Genomic DNA, 26,564 nt, shown 5'->3' with positions numbered 1-26,564 from the left:
CATGTGGCTTCATCAATGTGAAATGAAACATGCTGCAGTATGAGCAGTACAATTGTTTACAAATAATATTTGTAAATTTGTTTGTGAATAAGCTTACAGTTTTCCACAAACAATAAAATAGATCAATTTTTCAGCTATAATTTTGCTATTGACCCTGTTGCACCATTGTTGAAATAACTTGCTGGTCATCCATGTCTTTCTGTTTGAAGTATATGTCAAAGAAGGCAGTGTGAAGTAGCCAAGCCCTTGAAGCAATGAGGCTTATTACTGTTCACTGTAATTAAGAATGTTATCTTTTCTCCAGCTGTCATTTGATTTCTACCTCTCTTGGCCTTGTCTACTTTACCCATCATTGAATGAAAGGGAAAAGCTCTTTAAAAAAGGACCAGTCTCATCTACATTAAACATGTCTTTAAACCTGTGGCCATTATATATACAGACTTGAGATATACACTCCAATTATCTATGACAAGTGGGTCTACATAAACAGCTTCTCCAGTCAAGATAACAATGTGCATATTGTATTTATTCTGCTATTTGCTCAGCCATCCATTAAAATCAGAAATGCCAAAACAATCAAACTGTTCTGCATGAATCACTGCTCTATCTTGAATCAGTCTGCTATTGACAGTGATGTTCTATCCCTTGGCTACAGTGAACCACTCCAATACAATTTTATCTAGGTCTTCATAGCCTGCCATCCTAGGCTTACTGCACATTCTGTCTGAGCATTTCCCACTCACCCAGTTCTTGAAATATTTTTCTCTTTTTTTCACTATATTCTGGAGTTTTGTCTTCTCAACTATGACATCAGTTGCTACTACATGGCAAAATTTCCCCTCATCAGTCTTCTTCAGCAGTGATACTTTATCTTCCAAGGTCAAAGTCTTCCATTTCCGAGACATGGCAAATGATAGTATTCAATCAGAATAGTCAGTAATGTGACTGATAGGCAAGTGACATGTACATGTTCATGAAATTTTGCCATGCAGGGACTCACATGTCACAAATGTTCTTTAATTTTATTTGTAAGACTGGTATATAGTGAATTCTTGGGGTTACTGTGGATGAGAGATAGCAAACAGTTTAACTGCATTCATACTCAGGTATGGTAGACAGGATTGAAGGGTAGTCACTGACTAAAGCAGTCTTTCAAGAAGTGTACTACTTGTTGTGACAGTTTTGACTGTTAACCTTTTCAGATCTGCTTATTTTTAATTTTATGGTTTTACTTTTATTCTTTGTACCCATCATAGCGGTAATCTTCCCCTGATGATGTATATATTACTTCTAATTAGAAAAATAAAAGAATGACATCAATCACTTCAAGCTTTATTACATGGTAATTTTAGAATAGAACTCAGAACAGATTAAAATCAGTGTATTGAAAGTTGAATATTAAAAACCATCTTACCTATACTCCTTGTCTGAATATTAAGAAGTACCAAAACAGATGTCACAACAGTAAGATGCATCATTATGGTTCAGCACTATTAAATACAAAGAAATCAATCAAGCTTCCAGTTCATTAACTTCATTAGTTTCTAAACAAAATAATTTAAAGTCACATTACACTTTTCCAAAAATAAGAATAAGCACTATTAGGATAGAATAAATGCTTGTAGAAATTAATCAATAAATATTCATTTTAGTGAATTGAGAAGTAGTATTTTTATTTAGAAGCTTGGATCAGTTTTCTAAATTACTGTACAAAAAAAATCAAGGAACCATAAATTTTATATGATAGAACATCAGAAACTCTTTGTCCATTTATTTTAAATATACAAATCAACTTCAATTAATTATTGCAATTATTTCAATTAATTATTTTCAAAATAGTTGATCATATATTTTATTAAAACTATACTTAAATAAAAAAGGTTAATTTCAATATCCTCAAAACCAATGTTTTTAGTTAATCATTTTAAAATTAATTAAGTTGCCTTTATTACACTGCATGGCATACACAGTCCTGGTTCTGGACAAATGAGATGAAGTACAATCTTATCTAAAGCTAACTAATTTAAATTAACTAGTAATAAAAAATAATTGTATCATTTATCTGTACCAGCTACTAAATTTTTAGTTAACAATCTTCAAAAACCAAGAAAATTATTTTTCACCAAACCCTAATTCATCCAGTTAAATAGCTTCTAATGTTTCAATTTCAACCATCTATGTGAATTTTTTATTTTATTTTAGTATAGGTTACCTAAGCTTAGGTGTTCTGTGTACATAAGCTTAGAACTAGCACTTGTGTCTGTATGTAACAAGTGCACAAGATAATTTTTAACTACTTTTCCACTACTTTTGACATACTTCACATATGCAGTAAAAAATAAATTGTAAATTCTAGTTTCCCTACTTCAAAAATCAGACTAATCCCTTTATGTGAACAACATGGTATTCTGGAGAGATCATCAGAGTTAAACCTCAAAATATTTTCAAACAAAATTAATTCTTCACTTGCATTCATTCTGACAGATTTCCATGTGTTTGTGTAGTGAACCTGTCAATATCACATTCTGATTTACATATAAAAACATGAGTTATTTTAAAAAGTATTATATGCTTTACAAACTGTACTGATATCTGCCAATTATAAGACTCATTATTTCATGAACAAATAACTGTATCAATATCTTTTCTTTTCGTTGATTTTAACTTACATCTTGCATACATATTTTACAAACCATTTGTCCTTGTATTTTAATCTAAAAATTACTGTTGGATTTGTTTTTTAAAGAATTTTTATAAACAATGTGCCATATATTCATGAAATTGTTTGGGAGTCCTAATAACATGCAAAAATGAAAAAGAAATGCCTCCAATACTCCAATAAATCCCATTAATTACCATTATGGTTTCCTAGATATTTTACAAAAATAAAGGGAATGATTTCATCTTTTATCTAAATTGTTTTTGATCAATTAAATTTTCACAATAAGCTTTTATGATTGCCAAAACATAACACCTTGCAATGATTTAAAATATAGGTTCCACGATTAGTGACCACTATAAACATTTTGTTCCTTTTCACCACAGTTGGTTTGTTTGTTTTTTGATTTTGTGCAAAGCTAACTACATTAGTCATCCCTAATTTATCTGTGTAAAACTAGAGGAAAGGCAACTAGTCATCACCACCCACCACCAACTCTTGGGCTGCTCTTTTATAAATGAATAGTTTCACCACAGTTAGAGTAAAGAACTACTGTAAAACAAACTTAGGAGTAATCAACCACTTTAGGAATGGTTTACATCTAATATATACAAAATACACAAGGTAAAACAATTATTAAAAAAGCAGGGGCTTCACTTTAACACATACCAATATTTATGGTTAAATCTATGGTCCAACAGCCTAATTGTAGGCCTAATTTCATAAATAATGTTTTCAATATCAGCTCCAAAGGTAAAACCAACCTAACTCCAAACATGATGTTTTAACAAAATTCTGAAAATTATGGTGTGCCTAACTTATTTTTAGTTATAAATTTACTACAAGAATTCTTCACAAATAAATGATAAATACACTAACTTAGTAAATACATCACAGATCACAAACATACTAGCACTCACTGAATGGAATAACTCATTAACTTACTTTATAATTAAAGGAAGTGCCCTGTTATATAAGACTTAAAACTTAGAATTTGGTACAAAGATACTTTTCACTCTATCCTAAACAGAAATATAAATAATTTTGAAATTCTTATATTTTGCTCAACTGTTCAGCAAGAAAAGCACAAACTGTGGTTTTCATGAACAATTCTAATGTATTTCAACCAACTTAAATGGGATTCAATACAAAATACTTTTTTTGCAGTACAATAGACAGTTTACAGTTTTACTGTGATTTACACAATTTTTCTGGTGTCAAAATTCACCATGCTGTGATTACATGATGGAGATATGTTACATCCACCTGCACTTGTTGGGCTTTTTAATATACTCTTCAAAAAAAGAAATGCAAAAGGCAAAATATGAGACACATTGTCAACAAGTTTATTCCGGGTAGTTCTGTATGACATGTGTGAAACTTTGCACATTCACTGCTGAACATCCAAAGTCTGCAAAGGCGAAGTCCACGCTCACTAGTTGAAGTTTAACGTCAATAACGAGTATGCTCCCCGTGAGCATCAATAACTGCTTGGCATCTCCTGCCCATGGAAGCGATGAGATGACGAATCACATCCTGTGGAATGGCTGTCCACTCAGCCTGCAAAGCTGCTGCAAGCTGCGGTAGAGTCTGAGGTTGAGGTTGTCGCCATCGCAGACGTCGGTCCAACTCGTCCCAAAGATGTTCGATGGGGTTTAAATCTGGTGATCTGGAGGGCCAGGGAAGAACGTTGATGTTGTGGTGTCTCAAGAAGATAGTGGTGAGTCGGGCTGTGTGAGGACGGGCATTGTCATGTTGAAAAACGTCGTTGACGTTCACCATGATGGGTTGCACATGGGGCCTAAGAATCTCGTCGACGGTTGCGTACGGTCTGATCGGAAATCCTACGCAGCCCTGGTATGGTTGAGGCAGTAGACGTCGCAGTGGTGGTCCTATCCCGAAGGTGACGTAACCGGATGTTGCGATCTTGTGCGGGTGTGGTCACACGAGGTCTGCCAGATTGTGGACGGTCACGAGTTGATCCATGTTGTTGGTGACGATTCTATAGCCTTGTGATGGTGCTTGGGTAGACATTCACAGCTCTGGCAACATCTGATCGAGATTTGCCTGCTTCCAAGCGACCAATGGCGTTGTTGCGTTGTGCTTCAGTCAGTCTTGGCGTAACTGTATTGCGTGTCGGTGGCTTAACACCGAGCTATGAAAACCGAGAACCCATCTCTTTTATAGAGATTTTGCACTTGTTGCACTTGCAGAACATGCAGATCTCTCAAACAAATTTATTGGACACGCATGCGTTTTGGCAAAAAATCCGATGTTTTCCTCCGTTTTCAAAGTGCACAACTTTTATTGTCATTTTGGTCTGACAATCAGTGCCTTAACACGTGTAGCATCACATACTCTGAGCTTGTAACGTTATTACATATATTTCTCTTTAAAATAAAAAAAATATCCCTTTTGCGTTTCTTGTTTTGAAGAGTATATTAGGGTAGCATCTGTTATGTTACAATCCAGAAGTAGAAAGTAAGTATACAGACAGCATCACATCACTAGACATTGATTGTGCTGACAATTTAGACTCAATCCAGTAGCCACTCAGTGAGGTGTTCATGAATATGCTGATATATTTATTGAAACAGATAACCATTTGGGTCAAACTATACTCACATAACAATGTAGAGACATATCAGATGATGTGAGAAGACTTAAAATTGTTTTTAGCATAAAGTTGAAGTGTATGAATTTTGTGTCATGCTATTCAACCTGTGTGATGAACCCACCACTTCTGATAGATCATTGGAGCTTGTATTGAAAGGCCAGCAATGAAAGAAATGCAGCTAAGAACCTAAAAGTGTTATTCTAGTGGATGAAAAACACAAGCTTGAAACTAAGACCCAGTAACTGTTCATTTATATCCACATAAGTAGAATTTCAAATTGTGATAGAGAAGGAACCTTCATGGATTCTGATCAAACAGCTTTGGTGCAAGCTTGAGCTCAACCAGTGACCAACCAAGAAATCTGCAATCTTCCTGGCTTTGCATCTTGTTACCATAGTTTGTGGTCAATTTCTCCAAGATGCCCTTACCATTATCAGCTAATGGTTTGTTTAAGGATGAGGTACACTTCAGATGGAGTGATGAATGCAAGTACTTCAGTTCCTAAAGTGTGCTATAAAAGCAGCCTTGTGGTTGGTACATCCTGATTCCGATTATAGTAGAAATGTAGCATTGGTATCTGGCTGCAGGATGAATTTCAATATTTGTAATATGATTATCACTTGCAAACACAAACATTATATGATGAAGAAATAAGTGTCTGCAGTTGTTTCTTCATAATCACTTCCTGCACTACTTAAATGATAGAAAGTTCCCTGTCCAAATGAACAATAGATCCTTGAAAAGCTTAATAAAATTTAAAAACCACAATGAATTGATAGTATGCTGGATAGTTATGTTTCATGTGTATGGTTCAATTTCCCAGAGCTACAGGAAATTCCCTGTCCAAATGAAGTATAGATCCTTGAAAAGCTTAATAAAATTTAAAAACCACAATGAATTGATAGTATGCTGGATAGTTATGTTTAATGTGTATGGTTCAATTGCCCAGAGCTACAAGAAAGAAACAAGGCCATACTGTTTCAAAAGGCAGTAAGAAACTATTCTTTTTCTGAATGTGCATTTCTCCTATAGTAACAAAAAGACACACCTAATAAGAGTACAACATAGTTAATGTTTCAGGAACTCGGGTAAGAGCAATTGAAAAACCTAGATATAGTATGGGTGCTACTTGTTATGAAGCAAGTTAATGCACATCTAGGTCAGATATAAGAATGTAGCATGGATGCACATAAGCTATGATATTTGTTCAATCAGATGCAGAAGCATTTGTTGTGTCATTTATAACAACCTATTAGAACACAGTATTACCTGCTGTTTTTAAGTAAAAGTAGTTCAAGAAATTTCTATTTTGTCATATCAAAATGTCTAAACAGGTGTTTTTATCAATAGTATGTGAACTTTATGGACAGTAGCTTAAATGTTATAAAACACACTTTGCACATCCACTGGTTTAGTTGATTGTGATTGTCATGTATATTAAAATATTTAATAAAGCACACAATTTTTGAAATGTTTTCTGAATATTATTTCAGCATATGAACAGTTTAAAATTCATTAAAATGCAGGCTGTAAATATAATAGTGGATGATAGAAAGTAATACCCAATTGGAGAAACTTATAATTCACACCATTTCTAGTACTATACTTGTAACTGAAAGAAGGCTGCTAAAGGAAGCCAATGAAAGCATTGATTAATACTAAATGTTAGGTGTTACCTAATCTGGGCATCATACTCATGTTGGATCTTGTTCAGCAATAAGAGTGCTGTCCATTTTCATAAACATGGTATTAGAAGGAAACATGCCTGAGTATTGTTCAAGGACCTGATGAGTTCCATGTTCCAAGCAATTCACATGTACCAAGGACATGCATTCTATGGTGATGGTGATTAGAACATGAGCACATGGTTGATAAAGGTAATTCACATATCACTCACCCTCTAAATGTAATGTTTGAAGTAGAATACTAAACAAAACTGAAGGTTGCAAACTCCTTTCAACATACACACCTGGCTGATCTATCAACCAAACATATTTCACTGGTCTCATCTTATATTTTCAATCAGGATCTTTGATATTTAAAGTTAATTTATAGCCCAAACTAGCTATCTCATTTTCAAGTATCCAGTGATTTTTGTTTTTAAATTTGTATTTAAGTATCTGAAAATTCTACTATAGACAACTGATATGAGGAGTGGGACTTTCTGGTCGGCAAAGAACTAAACTTCTCCACTAAGCCAAGCACTACACCTAGTAAAGGCTATGTATTAATATGAGTTGCTGTATAGCAAAGTGAAGTGACATAATTAAAAAGTTGTGGATGCAATGCTAGCACACACAACATCTGACACTGATATGATAAGTTAGAAGTATAGGATGGTATGTTCTATTGCCATTACCAGCCACATAAAGATGTTAGCCAACCTGTAATATAGCTACTGGTTTCCTTTCCTCTAAGCAGCAGATACTTCAAACTTCACACTCTGCAAAGGCTAAAAAGTACTAGAACTAATATATACACTGTTACTAACATTCAAAAGAAACATATTTTAACTTCACTTGTACAAATATTTTGAGAGATGGCATAAACAGTTTACAGCATGTACTGCTCAAAAGCAAAACTGACTACAATACAGAATATTATGTTCTCTTTTACAGGTTACAATCCCACACTATTTATATGTTTTTTTTTTCAATATTTAAAATAGTAATTATTATATACTAAACATTATTGGCTGCTTTACAAATGGACCAAAGCTTATACATTAGTCTATATTTTATCATAGTATCTTACTAATGTGTTAGCTAGACAGTGTATAATATGATTTTTATCAATTAAAATCCACATACAGAAAAAGCATACTTCAACAGCCAGTTGTTTGCAGGTCTGTGGTGAGTGTTACAGGTAAAAAACATGCATTTTACTATACAATATTATCCTCAGTTTGATGGTTTTACTAAATGGACAATACATACTATGAAGCTAAGTTTGTGAATCCTAAACCAAAGTTTCTGATTTATTGATGACATGGCCATCTTTAACCATTTATTAAAACTAATTCTATTGTGTCACTTATTAAAATGTTCAGGAAACAGTTTATGATGTTGTAGGCTTAACCCATCTGTAAAAATAATATGTATGTATATATCTTAACCAACACAGAGATGAATGTGAGGAGGAATTTTTAGCTTTCATTTTGACTTTAGTCATAAATACATTGGTTAAAACAAATGACAGTTAACTACTCAGACCATTTTAATTTTTCTGATAATAATTTCTGTTGTTAAACTAATAATTGTATGAGTTATACTCAAAATGAAAAAGTTCAGGAAAGTTTGAAGTTTTAAAATGACATCTAGATGTATTATAATTTCTTATACTATTCAAGGTTTTTGAGATCAATGCACATTAGCACTCTCATACTTCATACAGAAATATTAAAACTATACAATGATACAAAACATCCAACTGAATATTTACAAATCTATTCTACAATAGTTATTAATGGGTAAAAGAAGCAATTATTTTAACTGCTACAAATGAATACTTTATAAATTAAAACTGAACACTTACTAACTGAGAGTGACTCATAAGAAGTTCATTCTTAAATAGTATTAAACCAAAGAACTGGGTGATTAACTTGACTAATTGATTACTTATAGGAAATTAATACATTGATCAGTATCACATAAAAGAACTGAATAACTGAAATTACTATTAAATCAGTAAATGTCTTAGAAACAATCACGTAACTGAAATTAAAGGCTTTGATTATTACCATTTTCAACTATCCAAACCTAGCATGAAAATAATCAGTTACTTTATAGTAACTGATTAACAATCCAGATAATTAATCAATTATTAAATTCCATTAACATTCCCACTTTAATCTTAATTATACTAGAAATACATTTAAACAAGCTAATATCTCATAAGTTGCATCAAAAATATAATTTTCTTATACATATGAAAATTATCTTACACTGAAACATAAAAGGTACAAAAATACATACATTTGAATTTTAAATTTAAATTATTAAGTAAAAAGTTATCAAACTTACTCTACTTCACTGAGGACCACCAACTTTCAGTAGATTTGCTCTTTCTGAACATGTACAAATTTCACTTCAAGATTCATATCTTATCTTTTTATTTTCTTACTCTAATAACAGTATTGCATCATCTAACAATTAAGGTAAGATTTCATGTACCAAGATAATCAGAAAACAATGAATGTTAAGCCAGTGAATCCAAAAGGATATGTAAGAAAAAATAAATAAAATTACTGTTTAAGGATTAAGTTTGCAATGATAAGGGTTCATACACTGACTTGACCCTATATACAACTACTGAATATATTCAAACTGATATATAAAATATACTACTAGTAATGGTAGCAACTTGATAAAATATATCAAAATGGTGATAAAGATTGGTTTGATTTTACCAAAATAAAAATAAAGCACTTAATAAGATAATGTTATAGTTCTAGTTTCTTTTCACTGATAAGATGTTTTCATTTTTGGAGTTGTAGTGGTATTCATAAGTCAGTTATAACTGATTGTTTCACAAGAAAATGAAAAACTAGGCTAAGATTTCATTAAAGATAATAGCAGAAATATAAACATGCTATAGTTAAAATACCTTTTCATGAATGTTAATTGTAATGATACATTCCACCAAGAGGCCCTGCATGGCCGGGTGGGTTAAGGCGTTCGACTCGTAATCTAAGGGTCACGGCTTCGAATCCCGGTTGCACCAAACATGTTCGCCCTTTCAGCTGTGGGAGCGTATAATGTACGGTCAATCCCACTATTCGTTGGTAAAAGAGTAGCCCAAGAGTTGGCGGTGGGTGGTGATGATTAGCTGCCTTCTCTCTAGTCTTACACTGCTAAATTAGGGGCGGCTAGCACAGATAGCCCTCGTCTAGCTTTGCTCGAAATTCCAAAACAAACTACTGTAATATCACTCTTGTAAAATAAAACAAATTGCCTACTTTGATGTGACACCACTCCTTTAACATTCATTTAACTAGAGGTATTTATATGTACCTATAAAGAAGGTGATAAACTGATAAGTTTCAAAGTAAAACAGACAAATCTTGAAGGAAAATTAATAAACAAATAAACATGCAATAATGGCGCTATAATTTTATTTGTCCACCATGCTGTAGTTTAAAATAGATGTTTTTGAGATATTTACGTTACCCTCTCTGGTGTTTTTCTTTTACATTTTATAAAACTGATAGAATTGGCAGATTATTTACATTTACCACTTTGGTTTGATTGTCTGATGTCTTTTATTTCTTATTATCAGTTCAGAACACTACACCACTAACTAATGTCTAAGTAACATTGCGTTAGTATGTTATTTATAAAATGTACAGTAATTAAAACAGATTGGAGTATTGAATGTTTATAAGATAAAACATTAATATTTTGATATGTTAACATTTTCTAATATTGAAAATGCATTTCCTACAGTATTCTCAAGACGGCTGGTATGGGTATTAATACTTTCATTAAAATGAAGTACAGAACAAAGTTTCGGCTTTCTTAAGTCATCTTCAGGTTAACCTTTTGTTACATCTTCACTTCAAGTGGGTTTGTTGTTATAAAAAATTTCCAATAGATACCTCCACATAAACAGTTAGCGTTTATTTATGTAGTGCTGTCATCTATAAATGAACGTTTGTACTTCCCATTCAGAAGCTTCCACCTAATTTCTTGTGTTTTTAACTTTAATGTGTCACTAAATGCAAGTAATATACAATAACATTCTAAACAATAGGCATACCACACTGCTTCCCAGTATAAGTGACTCCCTCTAAACTAATTGTTCAATTATCACGTTGAGATGAGACAAAAAAGGAAGATGCAAAAAAATTTAAAAAGATGTATATATCTATTTAAAATACATTTTGGATATTGTAAAATGTTAACTTCAGGCACAATAATATGTAACCACATCTTATATTTAACTAGAATCCCACATTGAAGTAGTGGAAGGACTAATGTAAAATTTTACCGAGACGAGTTCCAACTGAATAGCACACACAGGGAACCCAAAAGGTTTGATACCCAACATCTTAAAACAGTACAGAAGCACATCTGAGGAAAACCATGCTTCGCCCGTATCAGAGTACAACCTTCACCTAGAAAAAAAGGGAATGGAAGTGTAGCAAGGATGGGCAGAAAATACAAGCACAGTTCAGAACCTGCATCAGAAATTTGAAAGTCCTATATGGGTACTGTGGCTAGGGCATATCAAAAAATTCTTTGCAAGTAAACTCCAGTCCAAACTTAGGTGATATTGAGTATTTGGCTTCCTGGCCATGATAGGCGGAGTGTTCCAACCATCTTCCCCTTAATCACGGTGAAGCAGAATGGGAAAGTAACATGTGCCTGCAAGTAGTGAGAATTTATGTTAATTGGTCCCGCACCAATTAAATACCAGACCATTCAGAAACAAGACTTCCAGGCAGAAGTAGAATGTAGGAATATCAGCTAGAGGGTTGAATTGTATACAACACAGAAATAACACCATCACTGTACTTATGGAATAGTCAGATGAGGAAGAAACAGACATGTCATGAAGATGATGTGAAACAAAGGTGTGATGAAAAAAAAATTGGCCAATCCAAACAATCTCCTTCAAAAAAGGACAGAAGAGGTCAACCAATAAGTATTTGTGTGACAAGTTTGACAGAAAAATATTTGGAAATGTTGATATGCACCTTCAGTCGGCAGAGAATACACTAAACAAATAAGCTGTTGGTCCCATTCAGAGAGAGTAAGAGGAGAAAGGCTATGAAACGGAAAAAGTAAGTCTAATAACAGTAGACAATATGAGCATAGCAATACAAAGGAAGTAATCAGGATCTAAATGGGAATAAAGATGATAAAGGGAAGGAAAAGAAAAAGGGGTGAATACACTATTATCCTCACACACTACAGATATTTTGGGGAAAGAGCCCCATCCAGCTAAAGAAAGATAAAGAAGCACTGGAATAGAATGCAAGAGGAATTGATAGTATACACATTAGAAAGCTAATGACCACAGGCAGAGGGAGAAGGAAATAAGGCTTAAGAGATAGCTGGTTTAAAGAACTAGAAGCCAAACATTCAAAAGGAAGTAGGATAAGGACATGGAGCACAACATTAGGGTCACAACCAGATAGACTAGAAGGATAGGGTGGGTGATAAAGTTGAAAGGAATAGAAACTGTAGAAAGTACTGAGTGATGAAAACTTGATGGAAACAGAAAACCATAGAGTAGCCAACAGAACTATCTGGTAATCAGCAGTAGTAAAAACAGACACACTCTGGTTGAAAAGCCGCGTGAAAGCGTGAGACAGATGAGGAATGGAAGGATGAGAAGATGAGATAAATCAATTCAGTTACTAGCAGAAATAAATATGCCATTTCTGCTGATAAACTTATAAAGAGGACATTTAACAGAATCAGACAGGAAGAAGTTTATATTTAAAGAGAGTCCCATCAATCATACAAGAAACAGGACAGATCCCATAAGTGAAACCAGAGTGCTTACAAGAGGTACAAGGCTGAAAAAAGAAGGTGAGAGAGAGAAGAAAATGAAAAGAAGTGGAGAATGTCAAAAGACGTAGTGGAGAAAGCTATAATTCAACTGCCCAATAGTGTGCTACTAGAAGAGCATGACAAAGTGTCTGGAATAAAAGAGAAGACAAATGGGGTAAGCATAAAGGAAGACATCAAACCACTCTTGACTGACTGCATCCACTGGCAATTCAAATGTATGTAGAACAGTTGGTCAGAAGGAGAGAAACTTGATGATTCCACAGGTAGTAATCGCACTGAAGTGAGGAGAACCTAGATGAGAGCAGAGCCTTAGAAAAAGATAAAAATCGAGGAACCACTTTGTAAGAAATATAGGGCCATATTCAGAAAGATGATCCACAAGAAGGTTCAGGCCACCCAAAACATAAGAGGAAACTAGATGAATGCAAGAAGAATAAGCCCAACAAAATGGGGTCATAGGTATAAACACACAGACTGGAACCAAATTTCCCTCTGACAATTGATGTGTAAAAGAACAACCGAATTAACTAAAATGATCATACACAAAGGACCCCGTACAAAAAGCAAAAAAAAATAGTACAAAGCTTTTCAAATCACTAAACTGCATAGAGATTACAGATATTTAGAAAAATAGAAAGAGCTGCATGGCAGACCTGACTTGAATGTTGGAGTATTAAAATTTTTGAAAGATTTGTTAAAGAGGTACCTACCTGATATAGTTATAGGTTTCATGTATACAATTTATAATGGAGAAGGGGCAATTTTTACATTTTAGCTGAAAATTATCTCAGCTGAGATTTCCGATAAATTCCTACAGCTTCATGAGGTAATAATGGGTTGTATGGAAATCTAAAGGAAAATCTAAAATACAAAAGGAAAAATATATCTATTGACAATCATTGGATTATAGTATGTTCCATTGTGCAGAATTTAAAATACATAAGCAAATACGTACATACCAGTATAGTAGTGGGTGTAAGGCTGAATTGATCGCTTGAGATTCAGTCTGTGTCATAAAAATATCTCTCGTCGCCATGAAAATTCCAAATTATTATTAGAAATATTTGATAATACAATTGCTGGATTCACATCTACAGAACATACACTTAGTTTTTCAGCCACATTAACTCTATACACCCCAACATTAAGTTCACCTGTGAACAGGAAAAAAGAACTAACCAAATAGCATTTCTCAACCTCAAGATCACAAGAACCGATACACAGTTCAAAACAGAAATCCACAGAAAAATCACCCATACTGGAATATATATTCCATTTGACTCAGCTCATGAAACAAAACAAAACTCAACATATTAAAAAACCAAATAAACACAGTTAGAACACTATGCTCACCATATAAATTTAACAACGAAATCAGCAAAATAAAATAACACTTCATGAACATCAACAAATTTCATTCAAAACCATTGAAAAAGTTATTCACACACAACGAAATCAACAACAAAAATAATAATAAATCTCAAGATACAACAAACTACAAAACCCTACACTGCTGCATACCATATGTTCCCAACATCAACGACAAAATAACCAACATGTGGAAAAAAATAGAACAAAACCCAACATTCCAGTAAACACAAAATTTATTCAAAAACCAGGTATAAAACTAAAGTCCACACTATGTAAAAACAACACTGACAAACACAACACCAACACTATTTATAAAATACAATGCAACAACTACCACAACTTCTATATTGGAGAAACAAGCAGTAAAATGGAAACCAGATTTCTCTCCATATGCCACAAACTTTCTGCTGCCTCTTTTGGAATCCAATGATTATGGATATCCATTACTTCTAGAGAAATGTTCTGACCATGAAAATTATTTTCCTATAGCACTTGTACTGAAATTAATGTATCAATGATAAGAAAAGGGAGGAATGGAGAAAATCCCGAAACGTCGAAAAATGGAACATCGGCGATTCCTGTGTCATGTTTTGGTGGTTAGAAAGATAGATTCAATCCACACTCCTTCCTACCTGAATACCGAATAATTTGGTTTGATTTTATCTTGAATTCTACGTAAAGCTACTTTATAGGTTATCTGTACCAGCGGCCTCTAATTTAGCAATGACAAATTAGAAGAAGAACATTTAGCTTTCCCCCCCCCATAACTCTTAAGCTTTCACTAACAAATTATGAGATTGACTGTTACATTATAACGCCTTCACAGCTGAAATAGTGGGCGTGTTCAGTGACGGAAATTCAAACATGCAACTCGCAGATTGTGAATCAATGGCCTAACCACCAGGCTATACACAAGAAAAAAATTGAGTTTCAGGGATAGGTGCAATACACTTATAATTATAAAGACTTATGAATTAAAGTAAAGAAGAAAATAACAGTATGTCAGTCATACTATATCCACAAATTCATTGGGTTGATTGGTATACCACAGCCATAGTAGTGGCTAGCATTCTATTTATGTCATCAGTTTCTCGAACAACAACTATTTTAGTGTGAGCTAAATTATGTTAGTGAACAGTAATTTTCTTCCGTGATGCATTGTAATTATTACAGCATAACTGAAGAAAACTATTTTGATAGGTGGTGAATAAATCTCTTAAACCATCAAGTATTGCACTGTTGGATCACTGTCTAAACTTTGGCCTCCTCACGAAAGAAAACATATTGATTTATTGGAAAAAGCTCGGAGAGAGAAAGCAATGGTGCTCCCCTGTCCACTTTCTCCACAGCTAAGCTGACATAAGCTCTTGGGGATCTTTTAAGAGCCTCGGAGATAATATGACAGACAACCACGGTAAACCCCTCAAAAGGACTAAGTTAGAGGACCTGCTGTCGAGGCTCTAGTGAAGGCATGAGACTTTAGTTTCCAGCTTACAGTGTAAACACATTACTTTTTAAATTTGTATTTTATTTATTCATTTATCATATAGATAGTATTTGTGGTTCCAAGGTCAGGTTTTATTCTTCACTCTTTTCTTTTTTATTCCCTAAATATATGTATTATTGTAATTCTATTTGTTATGCAGTCATTATTTTTGTACATAATTATATACTCTGGTGCGTCTTGTGCTTTTGTATATATTTTCTAACGATTTTTCTGTATTTCTGATTTTGACTTATACATTTAATATAAAGAGTTTATTTTGTAATTCTAATATTCTTTGTTTTATCCTTGCTATAGTGTTTGTTTTAACAATAAATTATGCTTTCTGGTTACATATATTTCGTTACATTTTGCTTTTAGTGAACAGTTCCTTTTATTGTCTGTTTTAATGTTATGATAAAAGAAATGTTTCATTTTTATATCACTACACAATATTCAATTTAGATTTCATGTTTTAGTTCACTTTTGAGTTTTTATATATAATTATTTTACAAAGATGCATTCTTTGTTTTACTTCTCAGTGTTACCACACAAGTGTTTTACAAAGATGCATTCTTTGTTTTACTTCTCAATGTTACTATACAAGTGTTTTACAAAGATGCATTCTTTGTTTTACTTCTCAGTGTTACCACACAAGTGTTTTACAAAGATGCATTTTTTGTTTTACTTCTCAATGTTACTATACAAGTGTTTTACAAAGGCTGTAGTATGTTATTACCCCCACCCCAGTGGCACAGCGAACTTACGACTGTAGAAACCGGGTTTTGATACCCGTAATAGACAGAGCATGGACAGCCCATTGTTTAGTCTTGTGCTTAACTTCCAACAAACAAAGGAGTATGTTGTTATAATTTGTTGACTGACATGCTACATGTTTGATTGGTTTTTACATTTGAAGTTATGGATGATCAGAATTGCTGGATTAAAAGTTGGTTGTTTTTGAATTTCGCACAAAGCTACTCGAGGGCTATCTGTGCTAGCCGTCCCTAATTTAGCAGTGTAAGACTAGAGGGAAGGCAACTAGTCATCACCACCCACCGCCAACTCTTGGGCTACTCTTTTACCAACGAATAGTGGGATTGACTGTCACATTATAACGCCCCACGGCTGAAAGGGCGAGCATGTTTGGCGCGACGGAAATGCGAACCCGCGACCCTCAGATTACGAGTCGCGCGCCTTAACACGCTTGGCCATGCCGGGCCTAGAGTAATAGGAAAAGAAAATGCGTAATATACATATACCGCATTTTACGCCTTGTAAGACGCTACATTGTGGAATAGGCACCCTAATTTTGGAAAGACAATTCTAAAAAAAAAAAAGTATTTTGACTCAGCAACCAACACCTTGACTTTTTCCAACCTACTAGTAAATACAGTCAAATACATCATATTCTTCACAGTATATTAACAATATTAGTTAAACTGAATGTTTGATGCAATTAAAAATACGTGTACTTGGTAAGTATGAGATTACAATCTGTATGAGAGGCTGTTTGAGTAGACCCTAAGTTAACCTCTTGACTTAACCCATCACTTTTGTCTTGGAAGACGCGTAGAGAGTTTTCAAGGTATTTTTAAAGAAAATACGCATATTACAAAACGTAAAATACGGTGCATACTACATGTTTTCTATTTTATCCTCACTTTTCATGCATGTAAGTGTAGTTTAATAGGAAATTATTAATCAAGAAATTATATCAGTTTCTTTTGCACTAGTTATCTATTGTACTGGGTTATTCACCTACAATTACATGTGCAATGTCTTTTGAGAAAGACTTCTGAAAAGTTCGAAATGCTATGTTGAAGCTGATAGTGATATTTTCTATCATAAAGCCACATGGCTCCTTAAGGATATAACTTTAGGAAATTAGAATGATATTACATCTAGCTAATGGTTGATTAAATAATAATGTTTTTACACACACATGCATTTAATTTCGGCTTTTTACAGATATTAATAATATTAAGTGTGGGAAGTGCCTTAACTGGGCCAGCACTTATTGGTATGTTAGTCTATTGTGTTCCAAAAATACATTTGTGTGTGTGTAACCACATGCCATTCTTGTAACCATGAAGTTTTACCACCAGAATTTGTGTAGAAGTTATTTTGAATGCAGTTCTGCTTGATAATTTCTTTATAGTTTCACTTGTAAGTTTGAAAGTTGGGTATTTTTTTGTAAAATAATGCAAATTTATGCATGCCTTCCTCTCATACACGCATTTCTCTGTGTACCATCAGCTTCATGTCAAATATGAAAATACAAGCATTTCTCTGTGTACCATCAGCTTCATGTCAAATATGAAAATACAAGCATTTCTCTGTGTACCATCAGCCTCATGTCGAATATGAAAATGGAACGAACCTAGAATACTATGACCTTAATCACGAGGCTGTATTTTAGGATGCATACAAAACAAGTGCTTTTAAATATGGCGTGGCTTTGTTTGAAAAATAAAGCCAAAAATCAGTAGAAGCAACAGCTACTCACGAAATATATTTTATCATTGGCTAATCCGATTGTTTGAAAACATCAGTTAAAATGAGCCACACTGAATGCACAGTTGAAATATCACATTAGCTACTATATGTGTAACAAAGAAGTGATATCTATAATAAACACGCTGCGTGTATGCAATGTGCGTGTAAAAAAATGAAATATATACCAATATAACAAATACTTTGTCAATGTGAAGAAACACCAAATCATAACAAATGCCCAGCCATATTCCGTAGAGATACCAGATACACAAGACAAGTTAGATAAAATATTTATGTAATCTTGTGATCTACCATTATCTTCATCACTTGTAGTTTATTTTGTTCAGGTTGTTTTACCTTTTGATAATGCTCAAGATACAGTGAAATTCAAAGTTTGCATCACTGCCTAATATCTTGACTTACATACGAACAGTAAAAACCATGTTAGCATAAATGCATCTTGTAGCATCTTTGTGGCCTCCACAAAGCTCTAGGGACCACTAGCTATGACACAGGTTGAAAACTGTTTTGTTATTTGAGTATAATATTAAAGACCACTTTTCTGCATTTGTACCTATTCATACAAATATTATAGATTATAATATCTATGTTACATTCCTCTCTCTGAACTATACAAGCTTCACCTTACTGCATGGTAAAGACCGATCACACTCGTTTGTGGTGCTACAGTTGGTCTTCCCAAAACTGAAACATTAATGATTAAACATAATTCCAGTCATTACTATAATTTCCTACAGTATTGTATAATGTTGCTATGGCTGAAATGTCTTTGATTTCCAACACTGTCCAGGGTTGGAAGATTCAACAAATGCCCAAGATCTCACCATGCACCTAGATTCCATCAGCATTCCTGTGTTGTTGGACACACATTGTAGTAAACCAGAACCATACTTTTGTAGTATTGTATTTCAATGTCCAATCATCCCTTCAAGATGTCTAAAGCTCGCTGATGCATGGTTCTCCGAAATAGTGAACTTTCTACTATATAGATAGTGTCAATAGTGTTTAATGAAAAAAACAGTTGCAAGCAGTTATATCATTTTCATGAGTACAAGAGCTCGAGAACTGTGAATAAATAATTATAATTTCAATTACATCTTCTCCTCCATTCTGCAGCTGCTGTAACACTGTCCTTATTCAACTATCAATAGCATCAGTATCCAACAAGAAATTTCTGTCCTATCATTAATAAGTTAGCATTAGAGCTTCAACTAAAATTTACTTTTTTCACACAACTTATTATTCACATTTCATGATTCATTTAAGATGCACATTATCTTCAGTAATTGTGGACAATGGTATCATGATCTTAAAGAAACTGGACGCAAAACATTGATAATATGAAGGAAATTCCAATTTTTTTACATTGACATGGGTTTTTTATCAACCATACACCCCTGTAATACTTGCAATGTCAAAAAAACTTCATCTGTACGAAAGATATGACTAAGAAAGACCGTCTGCATGAGCACACAGTTTCCTGATTTTAACTTCAAGTTTGCCTCTCTGATCCATTGAATTATATGTACAGGTTTTCAACAGCAAACTCAAAGATGTATCTTAATACCAGGAAATCATTATTACAGCTGAGACAACTTTCTCATTATAGTCCATTACATAAACATAGTCAGAGATGTGTATATACCTTAACTACATTCAAGTGTACCAAAATTGAATCTTATGACTGCATATACTGACGCTATTAGAGTTAAAATGTCTCCCACCACAAAGTGATACCTCGTTGAACTTGGCTATTGGAATATATTTTTGATCTGCCGAAAACATTTCAAGGTATTTCTTCCCAAGAAAATGGCTTAACTTGTCCACGCTCTCAGTGAAATTCCTCTTTTGATCCTCCATCTTAATTCCACGGATAGATTGAGTTGTCCAGCAGGTCAGAATGTCAGCACATTTGTGTCCTAGTTCCAGAGTTGCTCCTTTTTCAAGTGCTTGGTAGAATCAAAAACTGGACCTTCAAAACTCAAAATCAAACTCAAAGATGTATCCTAATACCAAGAAATCATTATTACAGCTGAGACAACGAATAGTGGGATTGATCGAAACATCATAACGCTCCCACGGCTGAAAGTGCGAGCATGTTTGGTGCGACGGGGATTCGAACCCGCGACCCTCAGATTACGAGTCGAACGCCTTAACCCGCCTGGCCATGCCGAGCCTCTAGGAATCTAACTACTGTCGCACGCCAACCTTGTACATTCCTCTACTCACTAAAGACTCCCACTTTTGTGTCTCCCAGTGGCACAGCGGTATGTCTGCAGACTTACAATGCTAGAATCCGGGTTTCGATACTCGTGGTGGACAAAGCCCAAAACAGTCGATTGTGTTGCTTTCTGTTTAATTACAAACAAATAAGTTTTTAGAGTAAAACAACTACTTGGAAAAGTTATAATGCACTTAACCTCACTCAACTAGATCATCTAATTACGATATACAGCAAATATATATATCAATTGCCAAATTAACTTTCAACCATATACATAAATAATGCGCTCGAATCACTAAATGTTAGGAATAGACAACTTTAACGTATGCGAAATTTTACACAAGTTATTAACCCAGTTTCACAGTAGTTCTGCGGTACGTTTTTTTACTTATAATGCTAAAATCTGAGGTATGATTCCCCATGGTGGACAGAGCGCTGTTAGCCACTGTATAGCTTCATGTTCAAAGAGCCAAGAACACCAATTATGCAGTAATAACCGTTGCTGGACACACATCTTAGGGACAAGAGTGAGTTTCTCATCATCACGAATTAACTTTCGGGTTATAGTAATTTATCTCGAACATGTTTCTTCCATTTCTGCACAATGGTAAATAATTACGTGATCAAACTTGATCAACGTAACATAATTTACATATAGATATATAACTACCTAATATGTCTAAAGAACTGTGGAACATCAAACGCTATATATTTCAACTTCTCGATACTGGTATTTAGTATTTTCAACCTGTGAACCCTTTTACCCCATGCATGGGGTTAACTGGCCATGTCAAGAAGAAACCCCCTGAAAGATTCAACTGTATCCATCCTGTATTATTCTAATTACATATACCAGAACTTACTGCAAGGTCCCTTCAACTCTCCCTCCCTTTTCCAAGATAATGACGGATAGTTATGACAACCAATCATACTTCAAACCACATAATTCCTAGATTTATAACTTCAACCGTCATTATCCAAAACAAATTTTGAAAAACCTACTTGTGAGGCACGTGCTATAGAATCTTTACTTCCTTTCTTAACATCCTGGCACTAGTTTAGTAATTGAATCAAACTGTATAATGATACAAGGCACACCAATCAATTTTTCAACAGTAAGTAAAGACGTCAAACATATATTTCTTTCAAGTCAACTGCATACTCGTGAGGAAAAGCAACTGCAACTAGGGTATTTTGTATTTCTCCAGAGAAAGAAATTAACAGAAACATCTGACAACCCTGATAACAAGTAATGTTATGATAGTCTTTGGTGTGGTATAAAGAAAACTTATTATCTGCGTTGAAAAATACTAGATAGCACTGTCTACTCTATATAGAAAACATTGAGTTATTATTATTGTCCATAATTAGCAATAAAGAATTATATAAATCGTTTCGATAATTAATTGTAAATTCTGTTTCACAAGATAAAATGGAAAGTTACAAGAGCTCAATATTTTAAGAACTAATCTTGCAAAACTTATGGTATTTCATCGTAATATCACATGGAAATAAAAATATTATTGAACCTTTATTATATCTTTGGGACATTTCAAATAGACAATCGAATGCTTTACGCTTAAAAGCTGCAAACGAAATATCTTCTCTCTCTTTAATTATCAGCAAGATTCACTGCTACTAAAGTAGCAGTGTCATCACTGTCATCTACTTTTTACGTCAAGTGTAATAATACGCTGCTTCAATATTCACGTAGGTGATACAGTTCTAGTTTTAAGACAAATTGCTAATATTTATTATAATTTAAAAATTATTTTTATTAGTTGCTAAGGGTGATCAAATTGGAATAATTCTTGAATTTTTTCAACCGCGTAGCCAAACGCGTTACATGAGTAATTTAACCGAATTTCCTGGACAGGTTTATCAACTTATGATTATCTACTGAGAGGTTTGATTGGTATACGTATTGTGGTATAGGTTGTGATTAAAATTAGCTAAGAATATATTAATAACGTGCTTTAACGATGACCGTGGATAAAAGGTGGGTGAGATAAACCCCCAAAATTTCTTCCATCCCTACAAAAAAGACAAGCGAAGAGAATAGAGACCACAAATATTTCTTTTTAAGCACGCCATATTGAAATACATACAGTACTGTGTATAAGTGTTAGGAAAAGAGAATATATTGTCATTCTTCTCATTTCATGGAGCTAATTCTTCCATTTCATTACAGAATGTAAATTTCAACATTATGGTAATACTTCACTAATCTCTGTTAACAATTGAATGAGCCAAGGTGATAATATTTATCATTTTTTATAATTCCCATATACTTGTATCAAGGGTATGTCAAGTTTGAATAAACATACTAATCAAATTTAAGATCTGAAATAACTGTCATGGCACCCCATGCATTTTCTTAACTATACAGAAAGGTCTTGTTTGTTTGTTTTGGAATTTCGCACAAAGCTACTCGAGGGCTATCTGTGCTAGCCGTCCCTAATTTAGCAGTGTAAGACTAGAGGGAAGTCATCACCACCCACCGCCAACTCTTGGGCTACTCTTTTACCAACGAATAGTGGGATTGACCGTCACATTATAACGCCCCCACGGCTGAAAGGGCGAGCATGTTTAGCGCGACGCGGGCGCGAACCCGCGACCCTCGGATTACGAGTCGCACGCCTTACGCGCTTGGCCATGCCAGGCCATACAGAAAGGAGCTAACATATGGTACAGGTACATGGTAGAAATCAATTTAATAGCACTTCATAAATAAGCCTTGAAAGAAAAAATGTTTAACACCATGTATTAAATTTTATTGTTATGCCACGACCACAAAGCAAAAAACGTAGAGAATTGTCATTGGAGTAAAGAACTCACATAAAAGCTTCACGTGATGCTGGTTGACCTCTCCGACAAACAGTTGCAGACTTGAAATGCTCCTTGAACACTGTCAAGAACACCCTAGATCGTGAAACTGAGACAACTAAATTTGAAAATAGAGACAAAACACTTAAATTTAATGACATTGAGTGTTAAGTATCTTCGTCTTTGTAGCCTTCGGGACAGAAGGAAGACTGCCTCTGATCTTAAATATGAGATAAATGGCCATATACCAAACGACAGAAAAGTGTTAAGGTCTACAATATCAAGAAGACTCAATAAGAATGCCATATGTGGCCAAGAAAACTCAATAAGAATGCCATATGTGGCCAAGAAAACTCAATAAGAATAACATATGTGGTCATGTAGTAGTTTAAAATCCGATATTTCGATTAACATTACCAAGAGACTGAAACTTTCTGTTTAAAAAAGTACAAAACTAGACTGTTGATGATTGGAAAATGGTGCAATGGACAAATGAGTCCAAGTTTGAAATATTTGGTTTAAAGCACAGGTTGTAGGTCCGGTGGAACAAAGGTGAAAAGTTTGTTTCTTCTGAGGCGATAAAATATATTTGCAAAACAGATAGAATAATGGACCAGAGCACGTACCATCAGATACTTATCCTTCACGGTATACCCAGTGGTTTGCGTATTATCGCTAAAGAATTCCACTACCAACAAGTTAATGACCCCAAACACTCATCCAATCTATGTAAAAATTACGTAGCAACAAAGAAGCTGCTGGAATCATTCAAATGATGCAATGGTCCCTACAGAGCTCCGATCTCAACCCAATTTAACAGATTTGGAATTTAACAGATAAAAATGTCACAAATCGAAAGTTTCATCCAAAGAAACATTATGTGAGTGTAACAGAAACATTTGGATTAAAATCCCAAGGGACACCATGAATAAACGTGTTCCAACAATGCCTGAAAAGCTGTCTGCAGTTATTAAAGCAAAAGGGTGAAACACAAAATATTAATTGTTTGCTGAAGTCAAGCACTTCCACTGAATTTCTGTTGTACTAAGTATGAATACTAATAAAATATTGATATATCACCTGTTATTTACCTTCCACTGTTCTTTAAAAGTAGCTTTTAATTTGTTCTAACAATTTTGCACAGTACTGTATTTGCTAAACAGTGTACATACATCCGTGACGACGAGAAAACCCACTTGTAGAGAAAATTATATATTTAAAAACGGCTTGTATGGATAGAGAAAGCACTTATAGAGGAGTGAACAACGTTTCGACCTTCTTCGGTCATGGTCAGGCTTGTTTTTTTGTGTGAACCTAACGATGATCGAAGAAGGTCGAAACGTTGTTCACTCCTCTATTAGTGCTTTCTCTATCCATACCAGCCGTTTTTAAATATATAAGTGTACGTACATATTTGCAATTGCAATATTTTATTGCATTACGTTTTGAAGTATGTTTGTAATGGGACTTCCCCAACATAATGTAAAAACAAAAAATCGTTGTTCATTTTTCCAGAAAGGGAATGACAACATTTTCTGTTTTTGTTTGTCTGTTCGTTGTTATTGTTTTTGGGGGTGGGTCTTAAAAAATGTGTTTTATGGCAGTGGTTGATTAATCACTAAGAGCAATAATGTTTATATACGTGCTTCCCTCTATGAAATATGCACATAATATATACGATTTTATTATTATTTATTTTTCATTTATTACACAAAGACTAACGTATACCTTCATACCAAAGTCTATAACTTAGGTTTCGTTAGTTAATATCATTATACCTTAACCTGTCAAGCAAGTCAAGCTGTCATGGGTTTCTTAGTAAATCTGGTAATCTTTTAAAATAATAATTTGGAACGCTATAATAATCAAACTTATGATGTGTTCATAAAATTAATGGCAAATCAGCTTTAGCTTAAATAGACAAACGAAGTTAAAAGTGCAGTTTATTTTTTTATAATGGTTGATTCAACGCCGAATATAAATCATGTTGATCAACTTACTTTAACAGTATGATATGCTGAGAAAGACGGGAAAGTGAAAAAAAAATTGTTTGAATTTGTTCTAATAAAATCTCACACTGCTGAAAATGTATTGGAAGTTGTAAATGTGGTAAATCTATCATTACAAGACTCAAAGCTAAAAGTTGAATATTTTGAGGAAAGGAAAATGATTAAAATAATTGAAAAAAAAATCATCTTTGGTTGTGTTTGTTTTTATGCATAAAGCTACACAAAGGAATGACCACATGTGCTCGCCACAATTATCGAAACCTGGTTTCTAATTCCGCCTGAGGAACATCTCTGATTTGAGAAATGGTTTTGAATCAATTGAAAATGAAGCGAATAATTTATCCACCGCCTGATGACAAAAATATTTTACCAAGAAAGAAGCAGGAAGGAAAAAAGAGAGCGTGAAAGTATTCTTTGATAAAAATGCTAGTAATGAATATTGTTAACAGGAAGAAACTGGTCCGTTTTTAGTGTTTTCTCTGCAATTTATAATCGAGTAGTTACCGAAAGTTGCAAAATAAATTGATGCTACAGTGATGTTTTAAACGTTTAAAAATATTTTGTGGTAACAAAGAAAATGTGAATGTTTAAAAATTTATCGAATTAATATGTATCAGTGATATAGACAGTGAGTAATTTATTAAAAGAATCAGCGCTTTTTATTAATTTTGCGAAGAAGAAGAAAATGCTTGTTGCTCAACTGACATGCATAATTTACTATCGAATTGATTGGACTCGACAAGGCCCGGCATGGCCAGATGGTTAAAGCCTTTGAATCGTAATCCGCGGGTTCGAATCCCCATCACACCAAACATGCTTGCCATTTCAGCCATGGGGGCGTTATAATGTTACGGCCAATCCCACTATTCGTTGGTAAAGGAGTAGTCCAAGAGTTAGCGGTGGGTAGTAATGACTAGCTGCCTTCCATCTAGTCTTACGCTGCTAAATTAGGAATGGCTAGCGCAGAGAGCCCTCGTGCAGCTTTGCGTGAAATTCAAAAACAAACAAGCATTCCATAATTTCAAATGCAGAAACTATGGTAAGAATATTTTTAACTTTTTCTGTTAGCAATGCCATGGGAGGAAGGTCCTTTTCATTGTTAAAAATAGGGAAAAACTACTTACGGAACATAATATCCCAGAATCGTTCATCTTCTCTTTTACTTCTGAACATAGAAATAGAAGAATTATAACACAGGAATTTCAGACATTATTAATCATTCTGCAGTTTTATAAGTCTGGAAAGTTTTCATATGAGATATTTATTTATTCTTTGTTTGTTTGAATTTATATCACTATATAAAAATAATATAGTATTAGTTACTAATTCACACCA

General features: G+C 33.9%; 1 long non-coding RNA gene across 2 annotated transcripts in view; it reads right to left on the bottom strand.

Annotated features, from left to right (window-relative positions):
• LOC143235743 (uncharacterized) overlaps positions 1-21,555 on the bottom strand; it is a 46,009-nt gene extending 24,454 nt beyond the window's left edge. Inside the window, exons 1-2 of one of the 2 annotated variants that reach the window (XR_013019367.1) lie at positions 21,397-21,555; positions 1,415-1,490 (exon numbers count right to left, since the gene is read on the bottom strand). This is a non-coding gene — a long non-coding RNA (uncharacterized LOC143235743). Of the gene's footprint in view, positions 1-1,414; positions 1,491-9,298; positions 9,573-21,396 lie in introns of those variants that run through there. The other variant, XR_013019366.1, reaches the window with a different exon arrangement.
• Positions 21,556-26,564: the final 5,009 nt, after the last annotated feature.

The sequence above is a fragment of the Tachypleus tridentatus genome, chromosome 2, assembly GCF_004210375.1.
Source record: "Tachypleus tridentatus isolate NWPU-2018 chromosome 2, ASM421037v1, whole genome shotgun sequence".
NCBI lineage: Eukaryota > Metazoa > Arthropoda > Merostomata > Xiphosura > Limulidae > Tachypleus > Tachypleus tridentatus.
This window is presented reverse-complemented; position numbering and strand designations above follow the sequence as displayed.